This window comes from Mirounga angustirostris, unplaced genomic scaffold, assembly GCF_029215605.1.
Source record: "Mirounga angustirostris isolate CCGP_5_RB_7025 unplaced genomic scaffold, mMirAng1.0.hap1 SCAF_4, whole genome shotgun sequence".
NCBI classification, from domain to species: domain Eukaryota; kingdom Metazoa; phylum Chordata; class Mammalia; order Carnivora; family Phocidae; genus Mirounga; species Mirounga angustirostris.
Window position 1 is genome coordinate 173,200,895 of NW_026991712.1, and position 25,978 is coordinate 173,226,872.

At 40.6% G+C, this 25,978-nt stretch overlaps 1 protein-coding gene across 8 annotated transcripts in view; it reads left to right on the plus strand.

Annotated features, from left to right (window-relative positions):
* LUZP1 (leucine zipper protein 1) overlaps positions 1-25,978 on the plus strand; it is a 121,522-nt gene that overhangs the window by 27,903 nt on the left and 67,641 nt on the right. Inside the window, exon 1 of one of the 8 annotated variants that reach the window (XM_064589776.1) lies at positions 3,047-3,190. The exons of the other annotated variants lie outside the window; for them this stretch is intronic. The gene's annotated coding sequence lies outside the window, so the exon portion shown is untranslated. Of the gene's footprint in view, positions 1-3,046; positions 3,191-25,978 lie in introns of those variants that run through there. 8 annotated transcript variants of the gene reach the window in all.

Sequence of the window (25,978 nt, forward strand, 5' to 3'; positions counted from 1 at the left end):
TGTGAGAAATAAATGAGTTGATGCAAAGGGCTTAGAATGACACGAAGTAAACATACAATAAATGTTGGCTATTGTTATGTTATCTTTTAACTTTTCCAAGTACCTTAAATACCATTTCCTTCAAATAACATTCGTATGTGAGAGGTAGGGTCTAGAATCAAGCATATTTAGTCCCATTTTACAAATGAGAAATCCATGAAGCAACTTGTCTTAAGGACACGAGAACAAAATTAAATGGAATTAAATTTAAAAGGTTAATCCTGGTCTGAAAGAGAAAAAAATTGGTTTGGGATAGTGTCATGTAATAGTCACCTCTCTTGTAGAAGTAGGACAAGCCTGTGGTGTTTGGAACGGGAAGGAAGATCATTCCCAGCTACTCATTTCTTTTTCTAGTCCCTGATTCCCTTCCTGCTGTTAGAGGGGGATGTTGCTGCGTCATTCCTATGTCCTGGTTTAGCCATCTAGCAAGCTGAAAAACATTTGAAGGGTATCGGATTCTCTGGGAACTGAGAAAACAGCTTACCTTTTCTATGTGGAAAAAAGGTAAACCAAGTGGGAGGTGTGAGCTACCAGTATGAGCTGTGCTGTCATGTGAGTTGTTTTATGGATTTAACTCTTGAGCTGCTTTAACTGAATCCCACTCTTGTCGTGTGTCAGTTTCCTGCAGTTGTTTAGAGGCATTTTTAGGATTTAAGTGCTTCTAGTTTTTTTTTTTTTAAACAGCTTCATGCGGCTTGATCTAGCTCAGCTGTCAGCACTTGATTTTGCTGCAGTATGTACTGCATGATCTCTGCATTGCTGTAACCAGATCCTGGTAAGACTTGCCTTTCCATCTCTTTGATGAAAAGATTTCTTTGCATCTCTCCCTCGGGCTAGGCTGGCTGTAGCATTGGAGGCTCTTCCCTACTCTTTGGAAAAACCTAAAAAGAGTTTTTGAGAAGTGACCTTGTGTTGGGTTTCTCTTGGCTAGGATTTCTCCAGCTAACAGCTGTTAGCTTTCCCTTAGCTCTAACACATAGGAACAATGTCTTCAGCGAATGTATATTGTACCTGCCATGCAAGAGCTACTACTACTACTAGTCACTGGAAATGCAGAATATAAAAATTGAAGCATATTGAATTAGACTGGATAATGATTAAGGAGAGATAAAATGATACATCAAGGAGAAGAGATCATGGAGACCTGGATTTAATTCCAAGTTCTGCCTTTTATTCCCAGTGTGACTCTGGGCAAATTTGTGAAACTTTCCTGAATCTCAGTTTTCTCACCTATAGACTAGAAGTACTAATAATACCTAGTTCTTAGGGTTGTTTTAAGGATTGATTGAGAGAATAAATTGATGACACTGAACAGGATGCGTGAAACAGTACTGGGAAATGTTACTAACCTTCCTGCGGTTGATTGAGTTTCTTGTTAAAATGAGGATATTAGTACTAGCTCAGGTTTGTTGTAAAGATGAAATGAGAATTGAGATAGCTAGCTAGCTGGCACATAGATGTTACATGTGCAAAAAAGAACTGGAGCAACTGAAATGCTGGAGGCAGTATTTCTTTGGAAGAGACAAAATAGTACCCAGGTTGTACCAACACCAGCAACCAGTCGGTGTTATTTCAGCAGTCTGTGTTACTTCTGTTGTGCTGAGCTAAATATGTGCATTTCCAGTTGTATTTTGCCCGTGATGCAGTCCCTTCTTTTTTACACATAATCATGTTCTACTCATTCTCAAAGATTAGCTTAAATTTTACCGTGAAGCTCTTGTAGATCACTTCAGAGAAATGATTTGTCCCACTTCTAAATGCCATTATGACGCTTAGCATGGACTGACATACAGTGTTTTTACTCTCATGATCTGCCTGGAGAGAAGTTCTAGTCTATTCCTTCTTAAAATCTCATTTAGATCTCTCCTATGAAACCTTTCCTAACTCATTATCAATCCGCTCCTTCTGTACTTCTGTTTTTGTTGTAGTACATCTTCTGAAACACTTGTTGCCCTTACCACGTTGTTCTAATTATTTGCTTACTTTTGTTTGCTTGTAATGAACTATGAATATCATAAGAACAGAGTATTTTCTCTGTGTTCCCATTTTATAGCACATGCCTGGTTCAGTAAGTAATGAATTGAGACTTCAGTGCATTAATCTTGTGTTGGTATTTTCTTATTCCAATCCAAAAGGGCATGAGTGAGAAGTTCACTTTGGTGTCTTTGTGTGTGTTTTAAAATAAAACCAACAGGGGTGCCTGGGTGGCTCAGTTCATTAAGCGACTGACTCTTGATTTCAGCTCAGGTCATGATATCAGGGTTGTGAGATAAAGCACTGTGTGGGGCTCTGTGCTCAGCGGGAGTCTGCTTGAGATTCTCTCACTCTCCCTCTGCCCCTCCCCTGCCCCGGCTTGTGCTTACTCTCTCTCTAATAAATAAATCACTCTCCTGGTATCCTTGTGCTCTCTCTCTCTCTAATAAATAAATAAAATAAAATCTTAAAAAATTTTTTTTATTAAAAAAAGATTTTATTTATCCATTTGACAGAGAGAGAGAGCAGAAGCAGGGGGAGTGGGAGTGGGAGAGGGAGAAGGCGGCTCCCTGCTGAGCGGGGAGCCTGATGCGGGGCTTGATCCCAGGACCCTGGGATCATGACTGAGCCGAAGGCTGACGCTTAACCCACTGAGCCACCCAGGCGCCCCAATAAATAAATTTTTAAAACCAACAAAAATATATATTGATGTAATCACATACCATAAAATTCACAACCATCACCACTATTTAATTTCAGACCCATTTTCATCACCCCAAAAGAAACCCCATACCATTAGCAGTCACTCTCCATTCTCTCCCACCTCCAGAACCTGGCAACCATAATCATTTTCTGTCTCTGTGGATTTGCCTATTCTGGACATTTTATATAAATGGAAATCATACAATATGTAGACTGTTGTGTCTGGCTTCTTTCACTTACCACAGTGTTTTCAAGTTTTTTTTTTTTTTTTTTTTTTTTTTTTTTTTTTTTTTTTTTAAAGATTTTATTTATTTATTTGACAGAGACACAGCGAAAGAGGGAACACAAGCAGGGGGAGTGGGAGAGAGAGAAGCAGGCTTCCCGCCGAGCAGGGAGCCCGATGTGGGGCTCGATCCCAGGACCCTGAGATCATGACCTGAGCCGAAGGCAGACGCTTAACGACTGAGCCACCCAGGTGCCCCTACCACAGTGTTTTCAAGTTTTATCCATGTTGTATCAGTACTTCATTTTTAGGGCTGAATAATACCCCATTGTATGAATGTACCACATTTTGTTTATTCATCGGTTGAAAGATACTTGGGTTGTTTCCACTTTGGGCTATTCTGAATAAAGATTGCTGTACAAGTTTATGTGTTGGCACAGCTTTTCATTTCTCTCAGATATATACCTAGAATGGAATTGCTGGGTCATGTGGTAACTTTTAACTTTTTCAGGAGCTATGAGATTTTTTTCACGCCATTTGCACCATTTTTGCATTCCTACCAGCAATGTATGTGGATTCTAATTTGTCCACATCCTCACAACCCTTGTTATTCTTTTTTTTTTTTTTTAAAGATTTATTTATTTGAGAGGGAGAGTGAGAGGGAGAAGCAGACTCCCTGCTGAGCAGAGAGCCTGATGCGGGCGGGACTCGATCCCAGGACCCTGGGATCATGACCCGAGCCGAAGGCAGACGCTTAACCACCTGAGCCACCCAGGCGCCCTATCCTTTTTGATTATAGCCATGCTAGTGGGTGTGACATGGTATTGTGTGGTGGTTTTGATTTGTATTTCCCTAATGACTAATGATGATGGAGCATCTTTTCATGTGCTTATTGGCCATTGGTATATATTTCTTTGGAGAAATGTCTGTGCAGATCCTTTACCATTTTTAAAATTGTTTATTTGCCTTTTGTTGATTTATAAAAGTTCTTTGTATATTTTGGATACTAGTCTCTCATCAGATAAGTGATTTGCAGATATTTTCTCTGAGTTTTTGGATTTTTTTAATAAATCCTTTTTTTTTTTTTTAAGATTATTTATTTGACAGATAGAGCACAAGTAGGCAGAGCGGCAGGCAGAGGGAGAGGGAGTAGCAGAGAGCCCGATTCCGATTCCGGGCTTGATCCCAGAACTCTGGGATCATGACCTGAGCTGAAGGCAGACGCTTAACCGACTGAGCCACCCAGGCGCCCCTGAGTTTTTGGATCTACCTGCCTAGAATTCATTGCCCACCTCGTATGTCTACATGATATAGTAGAATTAGAGGTCCTAAAAGAGCATATGTTGATTGAAGGAATTGCCATGCTACCTGTAGCACTGAAGTTATGCAGTTCTAGAGGCCTTGGGTTACAAGAAAGATCGCATTTGACTGGGAGCTAGGGAAGTTTGGGTTTTACTTAGTGTTGCCATAGCCAGATAGTATGACCTTGGGCATATAATGTAATTCTCCGTTTTCTCACCTGTAAAGTGAACGATTTGGACTAGGTAGTCTTTAAGGTCACCACTAAAGTTTTTTGAGTTGATAAGGTCCTTGGGGACACGTGTTACAGGTCAGATTATACTCTCTCGTTTATTCTTAATACAGCAGTCTTGTGCATGCTGTTACTTTGCTAGAAAACTTACTTTTTTCTCTTCAGTCAAGAACCCTGTCTTTCTTTAAAACTTAAAGTAAATTCTGACCAGCTCCAGTCACATGAATAAACCTGGGTTTTTATTAAAGAATTTGTAGCTAAAAGAGACTTTAAAATTCTTTTAATCCAGTGTTCTCTATTAAAAGTGATGAATTAGAGGCATAAAAAAGTTAGGGTCGTTGATTTAATAATCACATTTGCTGGATGTCTGCTCTGTTCCTGGCTCAGGCTGTAGAACTAGTTGGTGGCAGAATTGAGATGAGCACTGAGATCTCCTGGACTCTCAGTTCACTATTTCTAGTATACCACTTTGCCATGGATTACTAAATTAGAATCTGGTTAAGAAGCAGTATCAGGAATTTGCCAGTGTTTCAGCTAAGGGTTACAATAATTTGCCTCCAAATTCTGATCTTTGAATAAGTGGGATTGACGTATATTCGTTACATATTTTAGGTATAAGTTGATCGATAGTTTTAATTTTTAATTATCTTTCTCTTGTTCAAGGACCTATTTTCAGCCTTAGAGAATTATATGTAGCTCTAAGGTCCCCAGTTGGCTGCCTGTGATTTTATTATAACAATTCCAGTCCAACACCATTGGTGCTATACTGTCCTAGCCCATGGTCTCTCTGGTCACTGACTCCTGATGAAAATTATTTATTTTGGCACTGTGCCTATTCCTAACCACCTCTTCCTGTTAATGTGGGTTTTCCAATTCTTCAATGGAATATGCAACTTCATTGGAATCACAAATACAGTTCTCTTGAAAATCTCTTCTCTACCTAACCTTGCCCCATAAATAGGTACTAGGGCGGGCTGATGGAATTATTTGAGTAGGAGCATAGCGTATTCCCAAGGAGTCTGCAGTTATTTATGTGCAGTGTCAAAACCCAAAAAGCACTTAAATGAAAAACATGACTCACTTCATAGCAAAATCTGACCTGAACTAAAGTGAGGCTATTTATGAGGTTTATTTATCCTACTTAGTATTAGTATTCATATATATATGTGTGTGTGTGTGTGTATGCACAATATATAATATATATATATTTTAAAAGATTTTATTTATTTGACAGAGAGAGAGAGACAGCGAGAGAGGGAACACAGCAGGGGGAGTAGGAGAGGGAGAAGCAGGCTTCCCGCCGAGCAGGGAGCCCGATGTGGGGCTCGATCCCAGGACCCTGGGATCATGACCTGAGCCGAAGGCAGACGCTTAACGACTGAGCCACCCAGGTGCCCCTATATATATATGCTTTTTAAATAAACTCTACCCCCAATGTGGGGTCTCAAACTCACAACCCCGAGATCAAGAGTGGCATGCTCTACTGACTGAGCCATCCAGGCACCCCATGATTATTCATATATTTAAACTGTGGAAATATTGATGTGTTTGCCTACTGCATATTGCCCTAGTCCCTATTATATTATCTTTCCAAAAATCTAAAAAATCCTGAATTCCATAATATATTTAGCCCAAACAAGAGTCTGTGGATATGGGGCGCCTGGGTGGCTCAGTTGGTTAAGCGACTGCCTTCAGCTCAGGTCATGATCTCAGGGTCCTGGGATCGAGCCCCGCATCGGGCTCCCTGCTCGGCGGGAAGCCTGCTTCTCTCTTTCCCACTCCCCCTGCTTGTGTTCCTTCTCTCGCTGTGTCTCTCTCTGTCAAATAAATAAATAAAATCTTAAAAAAAAAAAAAAAAAAAAGTCTGTGGATCTGTATTTGTTTTGTTGTTGGTAGTTCCTTGTTACGTGGATTATTCTTGAAATAAACCCCGGGGCGTTGAATTTTTGTACTGGGCCTTCATTGGACAGCTAATTTCCACTACTGTTCTTTGTTTTTCAAAAGAACATTGCTGTGCCACCTATTCATTAATATTGCTGAAGGAGTTTTCTCTTGCTCTTTAAAAGAGTTGAGAATTCTTTATGGTTTTTTTTTTTACTCTTCAACTATTTTTTTGGAAAATTTCTAAACCTATTAAACAATTGAGTGAATAGTATTATGAGCACTCATATACCTTTCACCTATATCCGTGGTTCTCAACGGGTTATTTACAGATCCCTGGGGGCCCCAAGACCCCTTAAGGGGATCTGCAAGGTCAGAACTATTTTCATAATAATACTAAGATGTCATTTGTCTTTTTCACTGTGGTGATATTTGTCCTGATGATGCAAAAGCAATCAATGGTGGATAAAGCTGTTGGTGCCTTAGCACAAATCAAGGTAGTGGTATCAAATTGTATTAGTAATAATGATGTTTGTGACACACTTGCAGTAAAACAACAAATGTCAGTTTCATTTAAGAATGTTCTTGGGGAGCCTGAGTGGCTCAGTAGGTTAAGTGTCTGCCTTCGGCTCAGGTCATGATCCCAGGATCCTGGGATGGAGCCCCACATCGGGCTCCCTGCTCAGCGGAGAGTCTGCTTCCCCCTCTGCCCTCCCCCGCTGTTTGTGCTCTCTCTCTCTGTCAAATAAATAAAAGCTTTAAAAAAATGTTCTTGATGAAGCAGTAAAAATTACTAATTTTATTAAAATTTGATTTTTGAATACACATCTTTTTAATATTCCTTGTGTTGAAATGGGGTGAAATACTTCTACATATCAGGGTATAGTGTTTATTTGAAGAGTTGGTTGTTTGAGTTGCAAGCTAATAAACCTCTTTTTTCATGAAACATCATTTTTACTTGAAAGAATTAGTGACAAAGGGGGTTACTCAGGTTTGGGTATTTGGAAGACTTTTTTGGGAAATGAGTGAAATGAAGTTTGTCCTTCAAGGAAAACAACTGAAAGTACCTATTGCCAATGATAAAATTCAGATTTCAAGCAAAAATTAGAATTTTGTAACTTATATCTGTCACTATGAGCTTGTCAGCTTCCCAACACTTAGTCTCTTTTGACAGGATTGGTGGTATATTAACCATAGTGATTTTTTTTGGGCTCCTGGGTGGCTCAGTCGGTTAAGCGTCTGCCTTCGGCTCAGGTCATGATCCCAGAGTCCTGGGATCGAGCCCTGCATCGGGCTCCCTTCTCAGCGGGGAGTCAGCTTCTCCCTCTCCCTCTGCCTACTTGTGCTCTCTATCTCTCTATCAAATAAATCTTTAAAAAGCAAAACAAAAAAACAATAGTGATTTTTTGATACTGTACAATGAAATGTGTCAGCATTTAAGATCTGCATCTCTTTCAACTTAGTGAGCCAGTATTTACCAGATGATCAGGGCATGATTTTATAAAATCATGGTTGGTAAAAAATCCATTCAAAGTGCAAGATAGACCAATGGATTTTAATGTAACAGCGTATGAAAAGTTCCTATGGATATGGCTTCAGATTCCATATTACAACTAACCTGTGAGAAACTACTACTTGTCAAGTTAGGTAGAAGAATATCTCTCATCATCTTAAAAGGCTATCAAGGCACTCTTTTTTCAAGTGCATAGTGTGTGAAGTTGTTATTTTCTTCTCATACAACAAAATGCCATATTGTAAGCATGACGCAGAAACAGGTATGATATTTCAACAACAGACGTTAAAGAGAGTTGCAGAAGTGCAAAACCAGTGCCACTCTTCTTACTAAATTTTTTGAATTTGGAAAATTACTTTTCATAAAAATGTTACTTATGGTAATATATAATGAGCTTATTATAATTTGAAAATATGTTTAAAAATTTTCACAGTTTTAATTTTTTATATGGCAAATCTAGATTCATATAAACAAAAGCCCTCTGGGGTCTTCAGTAATTTTTCAGAGCGCAAAGGAGTCCTGAGATCAAAAAGTGTGAGAACGACTGATCTAAATTCATGATTGTTAATCTTTAGTCATAATTGCTTTTTTCTGTTTGTCTAATTTTTTTTCTGAAACATTTGAAAGCAAGTTGCATTCATTATAACTTGTAACCACTAAATAATTCTGCATTCAACATTGATATGACATTGTCCAATATTAGTTCATTTTCATATATCCCAGTTGTTCCATAAATGTTCTTTATTGCTTTCCCTCCCCTTTAGAATCCACTTCAAGGATTTCTTGTTACATTTGGTCCTCATGCCCCTTTTAATCTAGAGCCGGGATTGGCAAACTTTCTATGAAGGACCAGATAGTAAATATTTTTGGCTTTGCGGGCCATACTATCTTCTTGAAGACAAAAGCACCCAGAGACAATATGTAAATGAATGGGCATGGCTATATTCTGGTAAAACTTTAGTTTGAAGACCCCTGATCTAGAAAATCTCCACTCTTAACTTCTCTCTGTGTGTGTCTAATAACACTTCCTCTTTTGAAGAGTCTGGGCCAGTTATAATGTCCCGTAAGCTGGATTTGTCTGATTGTTTTCTCATGCTGAGATGCAGGGTAAACATTTTTGGTAAGAAACGCCACATAGATGATGCTGTGAGGTTTCCTTTGTATCTTATTGGGAGGCACATAATGTTAGTCTGCTCCATTATTGTTGATGGTAAATTTGACTTCTTCATTAAAAGGTACTTACTCCCCTTTATAAGTAATCTGTGGGGTGACTTTGAGACATTGTGAATATCTTATTCTCCTACCAAATGGTTTTAACTTTCACTGATGATCCTTTTCTGAATCCGTTATTACATTGGTGGTTGTGATTATAGTTTTTAACATCTGCTTAAGTGACAATAGCAATAAAAAATAAATTGTATTTTCAGAAAAGTACTTATGAGCAAATTTATTTAGAAAGCCCTATTAATATATATTGTTACTGTGAGTCTGTGGTTTAGTTTCCCATCATAGACTGTCTCCCTGGGAGGGTGAGGCTGAAAGATTGGGTCTGCATGTGTTGTACTGAACAGCTGCTTTCTAGAAGCAGGGCTCTAAAATACGGTGTCTTCTGAGCCCAAGGCTGCTTATTAAGGACCGGGCCTAGTCTGGATTGGAAGTTGTCTTTGCCATGACTGGTTTTTCCTCTTCCTTACCTCTTTTGTCAATATTTCACGTGTTTTAGTGGTTCAGTTTGTGGATCCTATAGTACTGTCTCGATCAGTTTTTGTCTAATTATGCGTTGAAGCTTGTGCTCAAAACCAAGTAGTTACAACTTAGAAATAAAATTTTTAAGAGGAACATTTTTCCCCACTATTTTCTTACGAAAAATTTTGAACTTACAGAAAAAGTTAATAATCTAATAAATACTTAAACCTTTTATCTGGATTCACTAATTGTCAACTGTTTGCCTTATTGTACTTACGTAGTATATATGTATATTTGTATATATGTATCCATTTTTTTTTTTAAAGATTTTATTTATTTGAGAGAGCGAGAATGAGAGAGAGTACATGAGAGGGGGGAGGGTCAGAGGGAGAAGCAGACTCCCTGCTGAGCACAGAGCCCGATGCGGGACTCGATCCCGGGACTCCAGGATCATGACCTGAGCCGAAGGCAGTTGCTTAACCAACTGAGCCACCCAGGCACCCTATATGTATCCATTTTTTTCTTAACTATTTGATACCCTGCAGATGTGTAACCCCCAGAGTAAGGATACTCTACTACATAACCACCATACCGTTATCATACCCGACAAATCTGTTTCTAATATATAATATCAGTTCATATTGTCTTTCATAGTTGTTTTTTGAGAAATATTCTCTTGAAGAACAGTAATTGATGAGAGATTGACATACAATTGAGCAATGAAGTGCTCTGTGTAGTCTCTGACAGGAGTAACTACAAGTTCGCGTGGTGCCCTGCAGGTAGCTGCAATTAGTTGCATTTCATTGATCAATAAAATGAGGTCATCTGATTGCAGGGGAGGAGGTTCAGGGCTTCTTTAGCTTATTATGATCAAGTGTTGGACCTTTCAGCATGTCAATGATCATGATAAATTGAAAACAAATGAGAATGATGTCTAGGCTAGTGCCTGGCTCATAATAGATACTTAATGAGTATTTGTTGACTTAATTAAAGATGTAATTGGAAGCACGTGCCAGGAGACTATAATTGAGCATTTATTTCAGTGCATTTAGTGTCTGTTAGGTGTTTGTAGGAGATAAAGAAGTAGAAAAATGGTATTCATGCTCTTGTGGAGAGCTCTGCAGTATTAAGTGAGAGGAAATACTCTTTTTCCTTAAACCCATCTTTATTGAATAACTATTTATAACATTGTACTGGTGGGAGTATAAAGGAATGACAAGTCTCTACTAACCTTAAGGACTTTTGCATAATAGTTGGAGTAATGTGGTATAAACACACAAAAAGGGGTGCCTGGGTGGCTCAGTTGGTTAAGCGTCTGCTTTCAGCTCAGGTCATGATCCCAGGATGTTGGGATCAAGCCCCACATGGGGCTCACAGCTCAGTGGGGAGTCTGCTTCTCCGTCTCCCTCTGCCCTTCCCCTCACTCATGCTCTCTTTCTCTCTCTCTCTCAAACAGATAAATAAAATCTTTAAACACAAACACACACACACACAAATGAGTGTACTGTTTAAGAGAATAATACCTCTATCATGGTAGTATATGCTTATATGCTAGATGGCAGTAGGTGCTCAAGAAGGGAAGAATTAATGAGTAGTGGGTATGGAAGAGTTCCACTGAAGGGCATGGCATTGAATTGTTTCTTGAACCGATTTGATGAGGTGGAGGAGGAGATGACAGCCATTCCGGGCAGGGGAGATGTCCAGGCAAAGGTATAACATGAAGGAATTTGTCCTCAGGAAATATTGAATAGATCAGTCTGTCCAGGGCAAGGAAAAGATAATGACTAGCATGCCAGGGCCTCGAGTGACAGACTGAGGAATTTAGACTTCAGTTTCCAGTTGTAATGGGTGCCCCTCATAAATCTTATGTGTGCATTAGTGCCTTGTATTCTGAATCTGTTAATCAACTAATACTGCTACGTTCTTTGTATTTTTTGAAATTCTAACAGCCTTGATCACTTGCAGATGTAAAATTGTGATTCTGGCACATGGTTTGTATGTAGATATAGAAACAGATGCAGAAAAGAATGAACCAGGGAAAAAAATTCTTTTAAGTGGTCTTACTTCCTTGGGAAAGTTTGATGGGGTGGGATTTGTATCACTAGTAGGTGCTGAGTAGTTGGGAGGATTTTGTTGTTGAGAGATGGATTGGGGGAAATGTTGAAACTGTTAAGAAAGGCTATGCTGATGTTAAAATGTGTTGCAAGATTCCAAATCTCATTGTCATATTTATAATCTAGATTTTGATAAGGCAATGGTCACTTACGTTTGAGGGCCAAAAATAAGAGAATGTGAGCCTAATGGTGAGATTTTATCTTGATCATTATTTAAAATACAACCACCGGAGGGCGCCTGGCGGGCGCAGTTGATTAAGCTTCGGACTTGGTTTTGGCTCAGGTCCTGATCTCAGGGTCGTGATATCCAGCCCTGCTTTGGACTCTGCGTCTGCTTGAGACTCTCCCTCTCCCTCTGCCCCTCCACCACCTCTAAAATAAATAAATCTTAAAAAAAATACAACCACCTACACATACAATCCCGATAGCTCCTTAACTAATTAACTCACTGTCTCTCACCTAACCAAACCCCACTGGTTTAAGAAGGATTTTATCATTTCTTACCAATCTCAGCCATGTCATTGATAAATGCACTTTAGGACATTCACTAGGACTAATGCTATATAGTCTTTTATTTAAAATTAAGGTATTTAAGATTATTGAGAATTTTTTCTGTATTCTGCTTATTTTTTCTTTAGCTAATGGAGGACTAAGCCAGTATGTAGACTTATGCTGTGATAGTGTTTATGGGCTGTCCCTAAGAGTGAGCTTTTATAAACTGGAAGAAATCATCTGGACTCTTGTTTTAATCATCCTGGTTTATAGATCTGATTTATCTGAATGGGTAAGTGCCTTACCATGAAAGGAAGGAATTATCAGGATATAGAGGAACCCAGGCTCCCCTTTCCTCTCCCCTCTGTACATTGTGGTGAGGTCATTCATGGTCCTTCTCAAAACAACAAAACCATATTGATGTTTATATCCCAGTTCTCTGCCGTTGAGAGACTTAATGGTGCAGTTGGAGAAATAGGACTTAAGACATAAAAAGGGTAAGGCACATCATTTCCTTTTTGACTATATTCCCTTTGTTGTACTTTTTATCCCCATGATTTATTTATTTTATAACTGGAAATTTTTTTTTAAAGATTTTATTTATTTATTTGAGAGAGAGAGAGAGCAAGCAAGAGAGCAAGAGAGCATGAACCAGGGGAGGGGTAGAGGCAGAGGGAGAAACAGACTCCCTGGGGGAGCCCGATGTGGGACTCGATCCCAGGACCCTGAGATCATGACCTGAGTTGAAGGCAGACGCTTAACCGACTGAGCCACCCAGGCGCCCCTATAACTGGAAATTTACTTATTTTATAACTTCACCTATTTCTCCACCTCTGTCCCCTCTGGCAACCACTAGTTTATTGTCCGTATTTATGAGTCTGTTTCTCTTTTTGTTGTTTGTTCATTTGATTTTTAGATTCCATATATAAGTGAAATCACATGGTATTTGTCTTTGACTTCTTTTTTTTTTTTTTAAGATTTTATTTATTTATTTGACAGAGAGAGACACAGCAAGAGAGGAAACACAAGCAGAGGGGAGTGGGAGAGGGAGAAGCAGGCTCTCTGCAGAGCAGGGAGCCCGATGTGAGGCTCGATCCCAGGACCCTGGGATCATGACCTGAGCCGAAGGCAGACGCTTAATGACTGAGCCACTCAGGCGCCCCTGTCTGACATACTTCACTTAAGATAGTACTCTCTTGGTCACATCCTTCCTTCCGTTGGGAAAGTTTAGGACTAGTTGGGAGTTTAGGACATTTACCTCTTACGTTGCTTCCACATGTAGTGGAACTTTAAATAATGCTGGCCTTACAGGTTGAGACATCAGATTCTTATTCTGCTGTCAAGGTTCAGATCACACTAATAATTATCTCTCTATAACGCTTTACAGTTTGTGAAGTGTTTTTGTAAGAATTATCACATTTAAATCTTAGGACACTACGTTGGGTGGGGAGGCAAGAGCATTTATCACTATTTTATAGCTGAAACACCAGAAACTTGAATTCAGATTTTACTTCATGTCTGCCTCCTAATGTGCTAAACAACACTGCTTTTATGATTTCATTTGCTTTATATCCAGATTTCCATAATAATAATTATGTTTTGATAGGTTCCATTTTGGAATAACTGAAAAAGCTGTGTTTTCCATTACTTATTCAAAGGGAGTTATATGAACATGATTTTTTTTTTTTTTTAAGCTAAAGTTGGACTGAAGAATTTGATCTTAGGCAGATTCTTGAGTTTGAGTTAAAATGTCCTATTTAACTCTCATGAATTCAGCAAACATTTATCAAACGTGTTCTATGTGCCAGGCTTAGTGCAGGGGATGGGAGATGGGGGGAGCCTTGGGAATGAAAAGTGTTAAAATGAAAAAAGCAAGAATTTAAAGTCAAGTAGACTTGAATTCAGAACCTAGTCTGCTACTATTTTATTTATTTTAAAGATTCTATTTATTTGAGGTGGGGGAGAGAGAGAGTGGGGATGGGAGGCAGAGAGAGAGGGAGAAGCAGACACCCCGCTGAGCAGGGAGCCTGACACAGGGCTTGATCCCAGGACCCTGGGATCATGACCTGAGCCAAAGACAGACGCTTAACTGACTGAGCCACCCAGGCACTCCTTGCTAACTTATTTATTAGTTGTAAGTTATTTAATTCCTTGGAGCTTCAAATTCCTAATCTATAAAATGGGGATAATAGTACCTATTTTGTAGGATTGTTTTGAAGATTAGGGTGATGTATACGAAGCACTTGGTATAGTCTGTCTTTTGTAAGTCATTATCGCCCCTAAGCGAATGAATAGGCGAATGTGTGTGGTGAGAGTTAGCTGTGTCTTGACAGAAAGTGTTTGGCTGACCCAGTACAGAATCGAGTGAAGTGTGTTTGGCTGCCAACATACTATGTTCTGCTTTTGTTAAAACTTGCAGCTCTCACACTTGTGTTTGCCAACATTGCATTTGACTTCTCACATAGTAGAAGCCAAGTCATTCCTATGGAATATAAGTCATTTGGAAACATCTGTAGGCTGGACCTTTAAACCTCTATTGCAGTTCAGTTGGGGGGAAAAAAATCTCACATTACCATAGGGCAGTGAAAGTCATGTGACAGCCTTTTGGGCAGGCACCCAGATTCAGCTTCCTGAGCCATGTAGCCATCTGAAGGATGACACTGATGACCGTGCATATGGAAGGCAAATTGAATGGGATGAAAGACCAAGAACTTATTTTGTTTTCTGAAATGGTGTTTCATTCATTTGTAAACATTTATTGAGCATCCACGGTATGTCGGGTACCATTCTGGGTGCTAGGAATACAGTGGTGGTGGTGGAAAGCCCTTTTTCTAGTAGAGCTTATGACCTAGTAAGGGAGAGTGTAAATAAATATAAAATATAATGAATCTCTGGTAATGCTAAGTACCATGAAGAGAAATAAAACAGAAAAAGCAAGGTCCAAGTTAGAGAAGGGGTGCTTATTTTTAGAGAGGATTTCACTTTAGATAGGATGGAATGGAAGACTTTTCTGAGAAGTAACACACAGCCCAGAATGAAGCCAGTGAGTCACCATCAAAGAAAAGGAGCCCGAATGGTGTGTTTCAGTAACCCTTTAGAAGGGTCTTTGGTATGAGGAGTGGAGGTGACACTGACTTCGGAAGTGGCTTTAGGAGGTGGGAGTGGGGATTACCTTATTAAAGTGCTTAAAATCAGCCCATATTGATTCTCAATATGGGAGAGAGTGGGTCTGGTACTGTTGAAAATCAGTCGGGCATCCTCAGAACACATAGTGTAGGTTACACCTCCCAGAAAACGTACATTTAGGTGTCCAGGAGAGCTAACAATGTGCTTTTTCCTCACAGTATTTTAAAAAGCATAGTCTTTGGACCTTCTGTATCAGAATACAAATGCAAATATATGGGCTCCACGACAGATCCAATTAATGAGACTATTCGAGGATGGTCCCTGGGAATCTGCAGTTTTATCAAGTAATTCCATAGCTATACTGAGGTTTGAAAATTAGTGTTTATAATCTTGTTGATAGAAATCATCTTTTCCCCAGCCTTAATGCGTGGGCAGGCAAGTCCTTGCTTATTTAAGATTCATTACTTTTCATAATTTACATCGGAGCTTGAATTTCCTTTTGCATTGATTCAGTTGTTGGCTTTAGTCTCAGATATACGGTAGCCTCTATGTTAAGATGTTTTGTTGATGAGCCAGCAGGAAACCAAACTGGTCCTCTTTGCTTACATTATTTGGTGTTTTCACCATCAGCCACATCCCTGGGAAGGAGCAGACTCTGAAAGGAGAATGCTGCATTGGCTGTGTGACTTAGATGCTGTAGAAAAAAGCTTGCTTACGCTCAGTGGTTTTGTCTTGTTTTGTTTTCTGTTAATTGAAATTTCCAGGTATTTACTTGTGATTAAGGTTTTTACATTTTTTTCATAGGTCTTTAACATTTAAAATGCTAAATCAAAGGGAAAACGAGAATGAGGATATTGGGAAAGTATTTAATATATTTAGTGGTAGACACCCAATAAATACTCAGTTTGATTTCAGTGAAGGGGCTGGAAACAATCAGCAGTGGCAAATTTAAACCATCTGTGTAGATGGTCAAACCAGATCCTTAAAGGCGTCACAGCCAACATTCTAGTGGGCACACCGTTGAAGAAAGTATGCACTGTTTCCCCCATACTGAATTTTAGTGGTACCCTTGATATTCACGGTCAGGTTGTGGGAAGGCTAGCTTCGAAGCCTGTCTGCCAGGGCCCATCTCCAGACTGGTGGCCCAGCTTAAGACTTTTGTACCTTGCCTCTTGGGTACTGTTGTGGTTACGGTCTTCCTTTGGCCTCTTGGAAAGAGGTGGAGCCTTTTATTTATTTTTTATTTAATTTTAATTTTATTTTATTATGTTGTTAGTCACCATACTATTTATTCTTTTAAAAGATTTATTTATTTATTTATTTGACAGAGAGAAAGAGACACAGCAAGAGAGGGAACACAAGCAGGGGGAATAGGAGAGGGAGAAGCAGGCTTCCTGCTGAGCAGGGAGCCCAATGCGGGGCTCGATCCCAGGACCCTGGGATCATGACCTGAGCTGAAGGCAGATGCTTAACAACTAAGCCACCCAGGTGCCCCGAGGTGGAGCCTTTTAAAACTTGAAAGGGCCTTCAAATGAATGAAAGTCTTCATTTTTTATCTTACTGTTAAAGAAACCAAGATTCCGAGAATCAAAATTTTCTCCAAGGCCTAGATACTGGATACTAGAATATGAAGCTGGTGATAATAGTTTCCTTCAATAGGGTCATCCAGTTGAGTCATCTTTTTAAAATTTGCCCCTTCCACCAAGGGCTGTTCTGGTTCTGCTTCAGGGTTCTTGTAGCCCTTCCATTGTAGCACTTGGTTGTTTTTGACTTTGGCCAGTGATTGGGAGGCCCAGGTAGGGTGTGGGTGGGAATTTATATCTTGCTTCTTAGTAAAAATTATGTAATGTTTAATAGAAAAGCTCTTGCAATTAGGGCATATGGAGGAGCAGAAACTGGCCCTGAGTCACACCACAAAGCCCAGAGGAGGAGGAGAGTTCACGGAGTTGGTCTCTTTGCTTGGAACCATATATTTACTTTCTTTTCCCTCCCTTTCCTTAGCCACTTGACTCCCATAAACTCAGTCTTAATGAAGAGGTATGGTGTGGCTTAAAGGGTTTGGGTTGGGATTCTGGACACCTAGCTTTTAGGTCTAATTTTGCTCCAAGCCTCCATTTTCCTCTCTTTGGACTTTATTTTCCCCATCTTTAAAATGAATGGCTGGATAATTGATCCTCAAAGATCTTTTAAGCTCTGATATTCTTTGATATCATGGATCCTGGAAGGTTCTGACGCCGTTTGATGAAGGGCCACAACTCGAAGTTTGCTCTGACACACAGCATAGATTCTGTATGGGAACGTGACCACAATATACCCCGGGAGGGGGCCTCAGGCTAATTACCCCCCCCCCAAGGAATGTTTCTAAGACTGTGGCCTTTCTTTTTTTTTTTTTTTTTTTAAAGATTTTATTTATTTATTTGACAGAGAGATAGAAGAGCACAAGCAGAGGGAGTGGCAGAGGGAGAGGGAGAAGCAGGCTTCCCACTGAGCAGGGAGCCCGATGCGGGACTTGATCCCGGGACTCCAGGATCATGACCTGAGCCGAAGGCAGTCGCTTAACCAACTGAGCCACCCAGGCACCCAAGACTGTGGCTTTTCTAGATAAGCCAGTTTTGTTTTTGTTTTTAAAGAGAATGTAAAAGGTTAAAAATAAGTGAGAGAAGACTTCAGAGTTGGATCTGTGGGGAGTATATTAATGTGTATCCCAAGTAACTGTTCTAGAATAGCAAATGCTTTGTTCAGTCTATGTAGGGTGGCATAGTATTGTGGCATTCTTCTGATGCTATTGCAAAGAACAAGGGGCCATAAGGAAGTTAAAAGTCCACAGTCAGTTTCCACCTTTGGAAAAGGTGTGCCAGCTTACCTCAGGGCCCATCGGGAGGGAGAGCTACTGAGGACAGGATTTCCAGCTTCGTCTGAGCTCCCACTTCCTAGTAGAATGATTTGAGCCGCTCTCAGCTCTGTATGACTAGAAAATCTGCAGTTTAAGCTTAGCTTGTTTGGCTTAAATTATGGGAATTTGTTCCCCCTAAAAATGTCACAGCTTAATGATTCTTGTAGGGTACTCAGAGCTCTTTGGGGATGAGTCTGTCCCCAGAGCAGGCTTGATAGCTGTGTTGTAAGGACCTAAATCCAGAGAGTCTGGCTCTATACTGGAAACCATTCACCTCATGCTTTCTTCTTCCCAGTGGGTGGGGTTCCCTCCAGTCCTGCCTGAATGAAAAGCATTTAGATGACTTCCTGATCATGCCCTGTCTTGTCCTTCATTTTTTCTTTGCTGCGCTTTTCATTATTTGCTGCAGCTCAGCCCATCTAGTTGTGGCTTTACACAAGGCAGTAGCCTCTAAGCTTTGTACATGTTTGTAACTGGAAAAAAACTTTAAAAGCTTGAGTTAGGGCAAAGGAGTTTAGGTCTCTTGCTCTGTTCAGGGGATTAGGGGGAGGAGTGGGGAAGATAGAGAGGTGGGGAGACTGGGATCCAAGAAAACACTGTAGGTGAGGGATTTGAGGAAATGGAGCTTTGGGTTGCTGACAGGGCAGAAAAAACTTGAGGAATGCTCCCGTTTGATAAATAAGCTATTTCTAGTTTGCAGAGTAAGAGTAGTTTCACCAGCTTAGTGGAATCTTCAGTCATGTTTGTAACTTAAATTAATCAGTTCAGGCTGTGCCAGAAAAGTGTCAGGTGGCATGCTAATTTCCTCCAACTTTTATTTCTGTCTGGCTTAACTCCTGTAGTCCTGTGGCTGGGCCTCAGGGCATGTGAATGGGGAGTAATTGGGGCAGGGGGAGGGGGAGAGCTGCTGCTGATGGAGATGCTCCTCCAGGAGAGAGAACTGGTATGCTAGGCCCCCGCCCTAATGCATGCACTGGTACTATAGGTCTCTGCACAGATGTAATGTGGTGTTTAAATTCAGAGTGATCCATGGGGCTCCTGGGTGGCTCAGTTGTTGAGTGTCTGCCTTCGGCTCAGGTCATGATCTTGGGTCCTGGGATCGAGCCCCGCATCGGGCTCCCTGCTCGGCAGGAAGCCTGCTTCTCCCTCTCCCAACTCCCCCTGCTTGTGTTCCCTCTCTCGCTGTGTCTCTCTATACCAAATAAATAAAATCCTTAAAAAAATAAATAAATTCAGAGTGATCCCTTATGGGACCCCAAGGACGACCTTGGGTGGAACTGCCTTAGAATCTGATTTGCTGTTTTTCCAGTTAACTTGGCATTCTGTGCCCATCTTTCTTGGTCCTTATTTTACTCTGCCTTAAGTGATTTTTTTTTTTTAAAGATTTTATTTATTTATTTGACCATTTATTCAGCACTCTTTTATTTAGCGCCCTCAAAAATGTGTGCCTGGCATTATTGTAGTGCTAAGTGTCCTTTGATCTTTGTTTCTTAGAGAATCTAGATTCTGTATGTGTTCTGTTGAAGAATGTCAACCTGTTAATTACTTAAAGTATTTTAATTTTTAATTTTGGGAAAGGCAGTTTATGTTTATGTCAATTATTGGAACACAAAAACATGTTTAGTGGTCTGATTTTGGGTACTATATGCTCATTTAGAGGAGCTGGACCTTCCTAACTGGAAGATGTGACCTTTGCTCTTGTAAGAATTCACAGTAGTGTGGAGAAAACAGTAACCTTACAAGTTAGTGAGAAAATACTGGAGCAAGTACAGACTGAATCAGCTGTGCATGGCTGACAAATACCCCGAGTGCTGCAGGGCTCTCTGGTTGGCAGGGTTTAGAGCTTCCCGATGGAGCAAATTTTGCTCTTAACTTCTTTAGCTTTTTATACACAGGGAGGTTAGCTAGTAGCTTTTGAGTGTGGCTGTGGGCTGGCCTTATTTTTTTTTGCTTAAAGCATAGTAAAAGTAATCGGTAGGGACACCTGGGTGACTCGGTCAGTGAAGTGTCAGACTCTTGATTTCTACTCAGGTCATGATCTCAGGGTTGTGAGATCAAACTCCGTGTGGGGTCTGTACTGGGTGTGGAGCCTGCTTAAGATTCTCTCTCTCCGGGTGCCTGGGTGGCTCAGTTGGTTAAGCGACTACCCCCAACAAAAGAAGAAGAGGAAGGCCCTTCAAAAATCTTGTCCAGCCTGTCATGGCAGGTGCCGTGAGAGCCCAGTTCTTAGGCCTATTTTACAGATGAGGAAACTGAGGCCCAGAATGGGGGAGTCACTAGGTTGCAGCCCACATAGCTAGACAGCAAGAACAGCAGGATCCACACTCGATCCCCGCCCTCTTTGTAAGATGATGCTGGGCTCTGGGGTCCTAGGTCTTAATGTCTACCCTAGGGGACAGACGGTCTCTGAGAGCAATACACACCTAACCCTTCTGGCAACCTCCCTGCTCATTTGGAAGGTTAAGGTGGGTTCTGTCTTGAGCTACAAGCTACATAGCTAAGCAGGGGGGCCCGCTGCCCTGACCCTCCCCCCTCTCATGTGCTCTCTCTCTCTCTCATTCTCTCTCTCAAATAAATAAATAAAATCTTTGGAAAAAAAAAAGATTCTCTCTCTCCCTCTCTCCTTCTGCCCCTCCCTCTCTCTAAAAAAATAAAAGTAATCTGTATAACTGATTCTCATGGGGATAAGGAAAACTTAAGAGGTAGTTAGCTTAATAAAGCAAAGCAACTAGTGGACTGACCGATGCATCTTATTTGGGGAGACTGGGGGATTGGAAATTATGACGTTCCTGTTTCTTTTTCTGGGCACTGACAACAGGGGCTGCCTGTGAAAGCCTTCCTTTAGAAGCTTTCAGCTTGCCTTGGGTTAGCAAATTATTTCAAATATGAGCCTCTGTTTCCTCACGTATAAAATGGGTTTGATAATACCTCCTCATAGAATTGTGAGAATTAATTTGAGTGTATGGGAGTGAAAGCGCTTTGAACTATGAAATAATGTATAAGCATTAGGTATTATTAGCAGGCATATTATTTAGGGAGGAAGAGGCATGGACTTTTGAGGCCTCTGGCAGGACATCTCTGGGGAGCCTTTCTGATGATTCTGGGCATCCTAGAATCTGGACTTCCTTTAGTTGGTGTTAATAAAGAAAATAATGTTGTGTTATTACTCAGTGTTACATGTGGGAGATGAATTGTTCTTTCTTATATAAGTACACCTACGCTTGTAAGAACATAAATATAGGCACTCCTCATAGTGCCCAGCTATTTAGCCATTGAACATTTACTGAACTATTACTATATGCCAAGTTCTATGCATGTGCTTGGATTCGGAGATGAAATACTATAATCTTGGCCTTCTAAGAGCTCACAGTTTGGTGGGGGGAGATAAACAAGTCGACATTTACAATACAGGATGGTAAGTGCCATCTATGTTAGAAGCAATCCTAGGGTCTTTCAGAGGGGCCTGTTCTTACTTGATTCCTCTCACCTTCCTCTCCAGACTTTGTTTAAAAGGTGTGCGAGATCATAGGGAGGCCTGGAGAGATGAAGCAGTTTGCCTAAAGTCATACCCATAGCTAGTTCGTAGTGAAGCTAGAACTAAAATATGAGTTGTGATATTCAGTCTCTTACAACTTTGTTCTTAGTTCCATTAGCACTGACCTAAGTTTTTCCTCCCTTGCCCTAGATTCATGCTCTTCTCAAAGAGGTTACTCTCTCCGTCCTCTCTGCCTTAAGTGATTTTTTTTTTTTTGGTAAAGATTTTATTTATTTATTTGATGGAGAGAGACACAGCGAGAGAGGGAACACAAGCAGGGGGAGTAGGAGAGGGAGAAGCAGACTCCCGCTGAGCAGGGAGCCCGACGTAGGGCTCGAGCCCAGGACCCTGGGACCATGGCCTGAGCCGAAGGCAGATGCTTAACGACTGAGCCACCCAGGTACCCCGAGATAACTTATTTTAGCTTAATATTCCACAAAAGGAATACATCAGTTAGAAATTACCTCTTTCTCAGAAGACATAGATTATTTTTTCTTTCTCATAATTTCTCAGGTCACTGCGCTTGTCCCAATCTGCAGTAGCTCAAGTCTGTCTTAGAAAAAGTTTGAAACTTCTTTTGCCAAGCTTCTAGAAGCAGACCCATTAAAAATTTTTTTTAAAGATTTTATTTATTTAGAGAGAGTGTGCATGAGCGGGGGTGGGGGGGGAGAGGGAGAGAGAGAATCTTAAGCAGGCTCCACACCCAGCAGCTCTGTCTAAAGACCTTGAGATCATGACGTGAGCCGGAATCAAGAGTTGGATGCTTAACTGACTGAACCACCCAGGTGCCCCAATACTCAATGAATTTTTATGTATTATACTTCATGTAAAGACTGCTCACATCAGGATATTCATCAAGTCAAGATAGAGAATATTTCCAGAACTCCAGAAGGCTCCCTTGTGCTTCTTCCTCATCAGTACTGGCTGCCCAAGTAACCACTTATTGTGACTTCTATCTCCATTGATAAGTTTTGTGAATTCTTGAGTTTCGTGTAATAGAGTATAAATAGAATCAGTATGCACTGTTTTGGGTCTGGCTGCTTTTGCTCAACATTGTGTCTGGGTATTGGGTATTCCGTCTATGTTGTATGTAGGAGTATGTAATGTTTTATTGTTTGGATGTACCACAATTATTTATTTATTCTGCTGATGGACATTTGGGATCTTTTTTTTTAATATCTTATTTATTTGAGATAGAGTGAGAGCAAGTGAGAGAGCATGAGTGGCGGGGAGGGGCAGAGGGAGAGGGAGAAGCAGGCTCCCTGCTGAGCAAGGAGCCCAACGTGGGGCTCGATCCCAGAACCTTGGGATCACATCTGAGCCAAAGGCAGACACTTAACTGACTGAGCCATCCAGGCACCCGGACATTTGGGATCTTAACAGTTTGGGCTTTTTGACAGAGCTGCCATGGATACTCAGAAGTCTTGTGTAAGTATGTCTTTTGGTGGACGTATGCACTCATTTCTTTTCTTTTCTTTTTTTTTTTTAAAGATTTTATTTATTTATTTGAGAGAGAATGAGAGAGAGCACATGAGAGGGAGGAGGGTCAGAGGGAGAAGCAGACTCCCTGCCGAGCAGGGAGCCCGATGTGGGACTCGATCCCGGGACTCCAGGATCATGACCTGAGCCGAAGGCAGTCGCTTAACCAACTGAGCCACCCAGGCGCCCTGCACTCATTTCTCTTGGGTGTATACCCAGGAATAAGATTCTGGGTCATATATCAGCTCTGATAGATACTGCTAAAGAGTTTGGTAGTACTAGGTGTTAGCATTCAGTTTTTTTGTTTTTTTTTTTTTAAAGTAGGCTCCATGCCCAGCGTGGAGCCCAGTGTAGGACTTGAACTCATGACCCTGAGATCAAGCCCCTAGCCAAGATCAAGACCTGAGCTGAGATCAAGAGTCAAATGCTTAACCGACTGAGCCATCCAGGTGCCACTCAAGTTTTGTTTTTTTTAAAGATTTTATTTATTTATTATTTGACAGAGACAGTACGAGGGAGGGAACACAAGCAGGGGGAGTGGGAGAGGGAGAAGCAGGCTTCCCGCGGAGCTGGGAGCCCGATGTGGGGCTTGATCCCAGGACCCTGGGATCATGACCTGAGCCAAAGGCAGACGCTTAACGACTGAGCCATCCAGGCACTCCTCAAGTTTTGTTTTTTTTTATTATGAAAAATTTCAAACATTCACAGAAGGAGGGAGGCTAATATAGTGAACCTATGTTCATGTATATGTATATTTATATTCAGTAATTTTCAAGATGTTGCTACATTTGCTTCATTTGTTTTTAATGTGTTGAGGAATTTTAAAGCAAATCCCAGAAATCATGTCATTTTACCCCTACACACTTGTTTAAAAAAAGATTTTGTTTTATTTGAGAGAGAACGCCTGTGTGGGGAGGGATGGGAGGGGGAGGGAGAGGGACAAGCAGACTCTGGGGAGCCGGACACGGGGCTCGATCTCACAACTCTGATATCATGACTTGAGCCAAAGTCAAGAGTTGGACACTTAACCAGCTAAGCCACCCAGGTGCCTTATCCCTACACACTTTTATATGCATATTTAAATATGGACATTTTCTTACATAACCATAATGCCATTATCAAATTTAATGAAATTAACAGATCCTTAATAGTATCTAGATAAGATCATAATCAGATTTCCTTGATTGTCTTGAAAATGTCTTTGCAGTTAGTTAGGATAAGGATCTGACCAGCCACACGATACATTAAGTTGTTATGTTTCCTAAGTTTCTTTGTATGTAGAGTCCTTCTTCCTCTGCTCCCCCTTTTTCATATCACTGACTCATTGTGGAAATTGAGTCAGTTGCCAGACAGTAAGGATATTTTTGAAAGCTCCTAGCTAATTAGCTAAGGTTGAAAACCCCTCGGAGTGTAAATCTCAGGACTGTTCTTTTTAAAGAGAGGTGAAGGCTAGGGGCTAGAATATAGTCATGAAGTTCTCATTTGTCTGTCCCGATTTTACTTTGTGGTGTGAATCTTCTTGTTTAGTACGAACTTCAAAGGTTGATTCTCTAACCTAAGAATCAGAGACTTTGACATGAAAAAGAAATGATTTCTTCCCTGTTGAAGTTCTTTTCTTGTAGAACTCTTGATCATGAGGGTTTTCTTTTTCTTTTTTAATTAGTTGAACACAATTGGAAATTGGAAAATAGGTCATTCACGGCAGTTGAAAGAAAACTTTAAGGGATTAAGAAATTAAGTCTATACACAGCACAGGGAGGAAGTGTTAAAACATCCATGTAGGTGGGAGGCTGGAGTGTCCCCAGGCAGGCCACAATAAAGCGCAACAGGAGTTGGTTTTCCAAACCAGGAAGACCTAGGGTGATTCCTTCTAGTTTGTGTCAAGCATCTTCTAACAGTTATCCACCATATCACTCCATCCTCTTTATCTATATGGGCCAAATTGTGCAAGTAATCTTATTTTTCTTAATTTCTTATTTTCTTAATCTTAATTCATCAAATCTAAGTGCTCAACAGAGTTTTTTTGTGGGAAAGTTGGTAATGTTGGTCACTGGCATGGACTGAAATGGTATATCCACTGTAGGAAACCTGCGGAAGGTCAGAGTGGCTGTAGCATAGACTTTGAGGTACTATGGGATTATTACCTAATCCTAGGTTGTCAGAACTAGAAGGGCCCTTGGGCTCTTGGATTCTACCCACCCCCTCCCCTTTCTTAGGTTTTTTTGTTAGAGAAAATTTCAAATTTATACAAAAGGAAACTTGATAAAAATGGGACTCCCATGTACCCATCCACCGTTTCAACAGTCAGGAACTCATGGCCAATCTTATTTCATCTATACCCTTATCCACTTAACCCCATTCTGTATTATTTTGAAGCAAATTCCAGACATTATATCATTTCATCTGTAAACATTTCATTATGTATCTTTAAAAGTTAAGGGCTTCTTGGGGCGCCTGGGTGGCTCAGTAAGTTAAGCGGCTGCCTTCGCCTCAGGTCATGATCCCAGGGTCCTGGGATCGAGCCCCACGTTGGACTCACTGCTCGGCAGGGAGACTGCTTCTCCTTCTCCTTCTGTCTGCCTCTCTGCCTACTTGTGCTCTCTATCTCTCTGTCAAATAAATAAATAAAATCTTAAAAAAAAAAGTTAAGGGCTTCTTAAAATTAAAAAACCTACAATTTTAATAATCACATAAAAACTTAAGAATTCTTTAATACCGTCAAATATCCAGTCATTCAAATTTTCGTTTTCTCGTCAATGATTCTGTTTTGTTTTTTACAGTTAGTCTGAA